Here is an 8,334-nt window from a genome sequence, read left to right as displayed (position 1 = left end):
GGAGCACAGGCTCCGGACGCGCAGGCCCAGCGGCCATGGCTCACAGGCCCAGCCGCCCCGCGCCATGTGGAATCTTCCCGGACTGGGGCACGAACCCGCGTCCCCTGCATCGGCAGGCAGACTCTCAACCACTGCGCCACCAGAGAAGCCCCTTGTCTCTCTTTTTTTTCTTTTTTCTTCTGGAACAATCTTGTGTGTGTGTGTGTGTGTGTGTGTGTGTGTGTGAGATAACAGAGCAATTTTAATTCTAGCATACAAGGATATGCTTTATAAACTTCGTGCAACTGTTGTACGCATTCAGTAAAGTGACAACTCGCAATACCACTTAGTATCTCAAAATCAGGAACATACCTTTGAATTGTTTAAACACAATCCACAGAATGAAAAACAAAATCAGAAGTCACCCACAGTTATACTAATTGTCAACTAAACGTTTTACCACTTACTACCTGATATAGCAGTCAGTATCTAGTAGGGGATATCGGAAGTGATTTCAGATTCTCATCCTGTCGTACTCTATTGGGAAGGTTTCTTGAGTAGCTATGTGACTGGCCAAAGGTGGGTACAACCAGGACCAGAACAGCATGTAAGGTTCTACCACAGTTTCTGTAGTTTTCACTTTGTTTTCCTTTGTCAGCAAAAGTGAACAGTAAGAATTAAATACTTATCTTTACATATACACGAGGTATGTTGTGAGAGCATATTTGCTTACAAACATATAAAAATACTTGTTAACTAGTTTGATAAGAAAATAACGTATAAAAGTATATAGCAAAACGTTAATCATCTCTGACCCTGGAAAGATCAATTCCATATTTTATGTTATAAACAAAAACAGTTTTAGTTTTTTGAATCCCTTACCCAGAAATACTTGAAAAGGAAGACAGACAGAAATTATTTATTTTTACTCTCAACATGGCTGTGAAAAGAGTTAAATTAAAAAACCAAGAACACTAAAATTCCTAAGTCCAGAATGAGTCCAAATATTTGGTCACATAGAATATTATCTTTAGGAATAATAGTAAAGGCTTTACATGCAGTTTTTAACCTATAAATACAATAGGCATTTTGGTATTTTGGCCACTGGAAAACAAAGGCTATAGCATCAGTAAAGGTCTGAGATGTCTCACTTTTGTGAATTCAATTCAGTGTATTTAAGGTTAACTAAAGTTGACATCAAAATTTTTAGAGATAGGCAAAAATTCACATTTTAAAAAAACTCCCTATGTTTCTATTTAGAGTAACAGTAGGCGATATGATTCCAGAAGTTAAAAGTTATTTCACAACCTATGACTTCAGCTTGGCAAACAGCTTAGGTTCCAAAGCTGATTCATCCTTATTAAAAGTAAGCCCTTAAAAAAAGAATGTGTCTGTATATATAGATATCCATTTTAAAGGAATTAATCTTTGAAGCAGCCTTAGTGTTTCCTTTAAATCTGTCTTGAATGACCATTGGATTAGCTTCATGGAAAGGATTAGCCAGCTTCTTGGTCTAAGGCTACCACGGTGATCATTTATCTAAGGCTAGAAAGGTACCGGCGTGATGTTAACTGTAAGGAGAGAGGGAGAAGATGAGGGCTTTTCCTGGCAGTTTGTAGCTAAAATTCAAGGGATTCTTAGAAAATGACACAGTGGCAGCCTTTCTTGTCGTTTTCTTTCCGTGTTGGTTCTGGTGAAGGAGGACATTCCTGCCCTTGAAATTTCCTTATAACCCGGACAAGCTCATGGAAAGCTTGATCTACATTCATCCTAATCTTTGCTGACGCCTTCACATATGTTACCTTAAGTTGTCGTGCTAACTGCTGTCCTTCTTCCTGCGTTACCTGCCTCTGATGATCCAGATCTGCTTCATTACCAATTAAAGTCATTAGAAACTCATCACGATCCTTTCCTCTGAGAATCTGTCTTTGAAACTTATAGATTTCTTCAGAACTGCCTCTATCTGTGACTGAAAAGACCAACAGGAAACCCTCGCCAGTTCTCATATACTGTTCTCTCATAGCTCCAAACTCCTCTTGTCCCGCTGTATCCAGAATATCTAGCCGGGCTGCCCGGTCATCTGTCACGCACTGCTTTGTGGAGGAATCCTCGACGGTTGGATCATAATCCGTTACAAAATAGGACTAGATGAACTGGATGGTGAGCGCCAACTTGCCGCGCTGCCCCCGCCGATTACCACGAGCCGGTGCTTCTCTTGGCCGGAGCTGTCCCGCCAGCCGGCGGCGGCCATGTGGATGCCGCCGAGCCCAGCCCGGCCACGCCGAGCCGCCGCCCGTCCTAGGCCCGGCTCCGGAGACTTGTGCGGCCGGTGGGCCGCGGGCGAGCAGCCGGGCGGGGGTCTCGGGCGCCAGGAGCTGCTGGAGGGCCCGTCCGGGTGGCAGCGCAGCGCCCGGGCTGCCTGGGTCCCGACCGAGGCACAGAGAAGCGAGGTGACCACAGCGGCGAGGGGCTTCAGTGGCCGGAGGGCGCACTCCAGCACACGTCTTCACAGTGCCAATGGAACAATCTTTAAACAACTACTTTTGGACAGAATTACTCTTTTCTTTTTCTTAACAAACACAATCCTACACTCCTTGAATACTTTGCATTCAGAGTTTTCTTCTTCACCCTTATTTATTTCTAGTAGCTTCATTTACATATATTGATTATAATTTTGAACCCTTAGTAATCTTTATTTCCCAGAGAAAACTAGGAAGTAGACAATTGTGAACTGTCATAGACCACCAGCATTGTGTAGTAGATTAGCAAATTTATCAATACATCATCTCACAGTTTCTAGAGACTTATGCTGCCCTCAAAGTACAATTTCTCAATATGACAAAAATATCATTTTTGTTCATAGACCCAAATATCTTTAGTTTCCTGTATAAATAAGAAGTCAAAATAGATAAACTTAAAGCTATGTTTAGTAATTAATGTTCCAGTATTTTATATTATTTGGAAATGATCTAGATATTTAATGGATATTTAATGGATATCTATTATTTAACTTTGTATAACTCTAAGGTTTCAAGTTACCAAAAAGATTTTGGAAAGTACTTCTAAGCAGACATACAATAAAACACAATTGTTGTTGAAATAAAATCTGTAAGAGCAATGATTTAATTTGATTAAAATAAAATCTCTAAGGAATCTTGCTCCCTGACTTCAGACTGTACTACAAAGCTACAGTAATCAAAACTGTATGGTGCTGGCACAAAAACAGACACATAGATCAATGGAACAGGATAGAAAGCCCAGAAATAAACCCACTCACTATGGTCAATTAATCTATGATAAAGGAGGCAAGAATAAGCAATGGAGAAAAGACAGTCTCTTCAATAAGTGGTGCTGAGAACACTGGAGAGCTACATGTAAAAGAATGAAATTAGAACATTCTCTAACACCATATACAAAAATAAACTCAAAATGGACCTAAACGTAAGGCCATATACTATAAAACTCCTAGAGGAGAATATAGGCAGAACACTCTGACATAAATCGCAGTCATATTTTTTTTTGGATCTGTCTCCTAGAGTAATGGAAACAAAAGCAAAAATAAACAAATGGGGCTTAATTAAACTTAAAAGCTTTTGCACAACAAAGGAAACCATAAACAAAACGAAAAGACAACCTACAGAATGGTAGAAAATATTTGCAAACAATGCAACCAACAAGGGATTAATTTCCAAAACACATATATTATATGGCTCACTATCAAAAAAATAAATAACTCAGTCAAAAGAAAAATATGGGCAGAAGACCTAAATAGACATTTTTCCAAAGAAAACATATAGATGACCAGCAGGCATATGCAAAGATGCTCAACACTGCTAATTATCAGAGAGATGCAAATCAAAATTACCATGAGGTATCACCTCACACCAGTCAGAATGGCCATTATCAAAAAGTCTATAAATACTAAATTCTGGAGAGGGTGTGGAGGAAAGGGAACCCTCTTCCACTGTTGGTGAGAATAATGGTGCAGCCACTATGGAGAACAGTATGGAGGTTCCTTAAAAAACTAAAAATAGAATTACCATATGATTCTGTAATACCATTCCTGGGCAAATATCCAGAAAAGATGAAAACTCTAATTCGAAAAGGTACATGCACCACAATGTTCATAGCAGCAAAATTTACAATAGCTGAGACATGGAAACAATCTAAGTGCCCATTACAGATGAATGGATAAAGAATATGTGGTGTATATACACAATGGAATATTACTCAGCCATAAAAAAGAATGAAATAATGCTATTTGCAGCAACATGGATGGACCCAGAGCTTATCATAGTAAGTGAAGTAAGTCAGATAAAGATGAATATCATATGATATCACTTATATGTGGAATCTAAAAAAATGATATAAATGAACTTATTTACAAAACAGAAACACATTTACAGACATAGAAAACAAACTTATGGCTACCAAAGGGGAGGAGGAGGGAGGGATAAATTAGGAATTTGGGATTAACAGATACACACTACTATATATAAAATAGATAAATAACAAGGACCTACTGTATAGCACAGGGAACTATATTCAATTTCTTGTAATAACCTATAATGGAAAAGAGCCTGAAAAAGAACATATATATACACTATCCACACACACACACACATATATATATATATCTTTGAATCACTTTGCTGTACATCTAAAACATTGTAAATCAACTATACTTCAATTTAAAAAAAATAAAATCTACTCAGCCATAAAAAGGAACAAAATTGTGCCATTTGCAGAGACATGGATGGACCTAGAGACCGTCATACAGAGTGAAGTAAGTCAGAAAGAGAAAAACCAATATCGTATATTAACGCATATATGTGGAATCTAGAAAAATGGTATAGATGAACTTATTTGCAAAGCAGAAATAGAGACACAGCCGTAGAGAACAAATGTATGGATACCAAGCGGGGAAGGGGGGTGGGGGATGGAGTGGGAGATTCGGATTGACATATATACACTACTATGTATAAAACAGATAACTTATGAGAACCGACTGTATAGCACAGGGAACTCTACTCAGTGCTCTGTAGTGACCTAAATGGGAAGGAAATCCAAAAAAGAGGGGATATATGTATACGTGTGGCTGATTCACTTTGCCGTACAACACAAACTAACACAACATTGTAAAGCAACTATACTCCAATAAAAAAAATAAAATCTGTAAGTTTTATAATCTTAAACATATAGTAAATAATAGCTTATTTGATTAGTAAACCCAAGTAGTCTGAAAATATGTTTGTATCATAATGCCGATAACTCAGAAGAAAGTTATTTTTATTATTAAACAAATGATATTAAACTAGTCTTATTTACTAAAGATTTACCCACATCATGTGAATTTGAAAAAAAATTTAGATTTCTGAGTTTTAGGAATATTTCATTTATATGTTTTTATTTTTCTCTAAGCCAATTAAAGTAGAGCTCTTTTAAGGAATTTTATAAATTAATTTGGCTATACCATCCAGGGGTAAGAAAATACCACATATACATATTACATACATAGACAGACATACGCATATATGCAGACACAAATAGAGACCTTATAGCTTTCATAGTAATCCAAAATTTATTAGTTTAGGTAAGAATTAGTGTTTGTCTTTGTCCCACTTCTTATTCAGACTATGTTTCTAGCAGATGAAATGAGTTGTTATTTGTTCAACCTATGGGCTAAAGCTTTTTACCAATATTTGTGCGGGAGACCTTTAAGACCTTTTCTTTGCCTTGATGTATAATCAGTGGGGGCTGTAGTTCAGTCTCACTCAGGTGGTTGTTTTAGTGGCCTGAGAAGTTACTATTCATTTATTTGTTTGTTTGTTGGGCTATGCCGGGTCTTAGTTGCCGCGTGCAGGATCTTTTTAGTTGCGGCGTGCAGGATCTAGTTCCCTGACCAGGGATGGAAGCTGGGCCCCCTGCGTTGGGAGCACAGAGTCTTAACTGCTGGACCACCAGGGAAGTCCCGAGAAGTTACTTTTTAAAGCCCGGGGAGTGCTAAGGAAAAAAGCACTGGGGGCTCATTAAAGGGGGATATTAATTGGTTTTTATTAAGAGGAGAAATAAATTTCTTATATTTTATGACAGAAAGCAATAGAACAATTAAAAGCAAGGGATCCCTCAGGCTGAGAGCCAGCCTAATTTCCTTGGATGTTTGCATTTTAAAGAGATGGCTCTCGGGTCCTGGAGAAGACGGTTCTGGGTGGTAGAAGATTTACATCTCAAAGAGGGAGAGGAAGAAAGCAACCTTTTAAAATAACTGCTCTAAGAGCGTTTTCAGGGGCATATTTGCCTATTACCAGATTTTGGCCGGGACAACAGTAAATTCGTCTGGTAGCACTGAGCCTTTGCAAACAGGCATTTTTAAGGGGGGAGGGGGAGAGGGGGATGTAGTAGGTGGGCAGAATTATTTGTGTTGAGAGTCTGTAGTTTCTAATTGGCCCAGGTTGAGGCCTAGTTGCAAAGAGGTTTCAGAGGAGCGGGACTGAGGAGGCTGAGGCCTAGCGTAATTACTATTTGTGTCTCTTTTTCTTAAGTTCAGGTCAGTCCCTTTTCCAACATCCTGACTTCTTAAAGTATCAGCAAGTATCTTGAGATGAATCTGGGAGGCTTTGGAACTGGTCAGAAAGATGGGTGTACTTTGGGTTACTTCTAGAGCCATATTTCTGATTTTATAAAGACTTGGTTAGTAAGGTAAGGACAGATTTTTAATTTTTTTCCCGGTACGCGGGTCTCTCACTGTTGTGGCCTCTCCCATTGCGGACCACAGGCTCCGGACGCACAGGCTTAGCGGCCATGGCTCACGGGCCCAGCCGCTCCGCGGCATGTGGGATCCTCCCGGACCGGGGCACGAACCCATGTCCCCGTGTCCCCTGCATCGGCAGGCGGACTCTCAACCACTGCGCCACCAGGGAAGCCCAGGACAGATATTTTTAATTCTTCAAAGAATTGAGTGGCAGCCTCAGTAGTGATATTAAGGGGCTGGCCTACCCATCCAACTATATTATTTTGAAATTCTTACGTATATCAGAGAGAGTTCCAATTAAGGCAGAAACCAAGATTCCTATGTTCCAGGGCTTCTGGATTTAGAGCTCTGTGTCTTTGGAATGTTTTTATAAATCGTTCAACAAAGGCTTTAGGATGTATTCCTTCCCTCTGAGTACTTCATTCCACTTTAGCCCAATTAACCTTCAGGGGAAAGGCCCAAGTGGGCCATTTGTAGCAGGGAGGTGGAGGAGGGAGTTTATGGTGGATATAGATTTTGATTTCTGTTCTTTAATTTTGTTAAGGGAGACTTTTAAGCTAGCTGTGATCTTTCTTTATGTCCTCCTTTCAGTTTGATTTTTCCATATTGGTAATAGGATATTTGTTTAGGGTGAGAGTTCTCTAAAAATTCTTACAAATATAAACTCTTTTTCAAATCAAAAGATCTGTTGTCTGGCCACTGACGACTTAGGATCTGCAAACGTATATGTATTCTAAAATGTGCCTCAAAACCAATGGACCTAGCCATGGACACAAGAGGCAACCCCCCAAAAGGGTGCAGAAAATGAAGACCCATAATTTAGTCACTCCCAACAATAGCCAAAGAGAAAGAAAGCAAAGAATCTCATTTGCCACAGGTGATGGGAGTGGTGTTTGTGAAAACATGTGTCTCTAGTTTCCCATAAAAGTGAGCTACCTCGGGACTTCCCTGGTGTTCCGGTGGTAAAGAATCCACTTTCCAATGCAGGGGACGCGGGTTCGATCCCTGGTCTGGTACCTAAGATCCAACATGCCACAGGGCAACTAAGCCCGCGTGCCACAACTACAGAGCCTATGCGCCCTGAGCCTGCGCGCCACAACTAGAGAGAGAAAACCCACACGCCACAATCCCACATGCTGCAACTAAGACCTGATGCAGCCAAAAAAATAAAGAAAATAATTTTTTTGTGTGTTTTAAAGTGAGACACCTCCAGTTACAGACCTTCTGATCTGTGTCTGACACCAGGCAGGTGATACTGGGATAGGACTTCCCAGCACAAGCAAGGCAACGAGGAAACAGAGGATAAGGTCCTTACGGACTAAGACCCTTTATCTAGACTGAGATGAACGCACTAAGAGCTGGTAATGGTTAGCAGGACACCAGCCACAAATGGGGTGCCCAGTCTGCTCACATATTTGTCCTGAAGTCTACAGATTCTCATGATCTCAACCTAATGTTTGGCTTCTTCTGAACACAGACCCAAAAATCTGCATCCCTGGGCAGACAGAAAACCAGAGACTGAATGCACTTACTAGATACAAACCAAGCTCTCAGGACACACAAAGAGATGAACAGATAGGACAGAGTGGCTATCCCTGGGAGGG

At 40.1% G+C, this 8,334-nt stretch overlaps 1 pseudogene across 1 annotated transcript; it reads right to left on the bottom strand.

The window, feature by feature from the left end:
• Window positions 1–883: 883 nt before the first annotated feature.
• Window positions 884–2,245, bottom strand: LOC113613849 (ras-related protein R-Ras2 pseudogene; annotated as a pseudogene). Its single transcript, XR_003430383.1, has one exon. The product of XR_003430383.1 is annotated as a ras-related protein R-Ras2 pseudogene (transcript).
• Between the last annotated feature and the right edge of the window lie 6,089 nt (window positions 2,246–8,334).

Source organism: Aethalodelphis obliquidens, unplaced genomic scaffold (assembly GCF_003676395.1).
Source record: "Aethalodelphis obliquidens isolate GAN/ISIS:26980383/991018 unplaced genomic scaffold, ASM367639v1 scaffold4, whole genome shotgun sequence".
Taxonomy (NCBI): Eukaryota; Metazoa; Chordata; class Mammalia; order Artiodactyla; family Delphinidae; genus Aethalodelphis; species Aethalodelphis obliquidens.
Note: the sequence above shows the minus strand (reverse complement) of the source record. Positions and strands in the feature narration are given on the sequence as shown.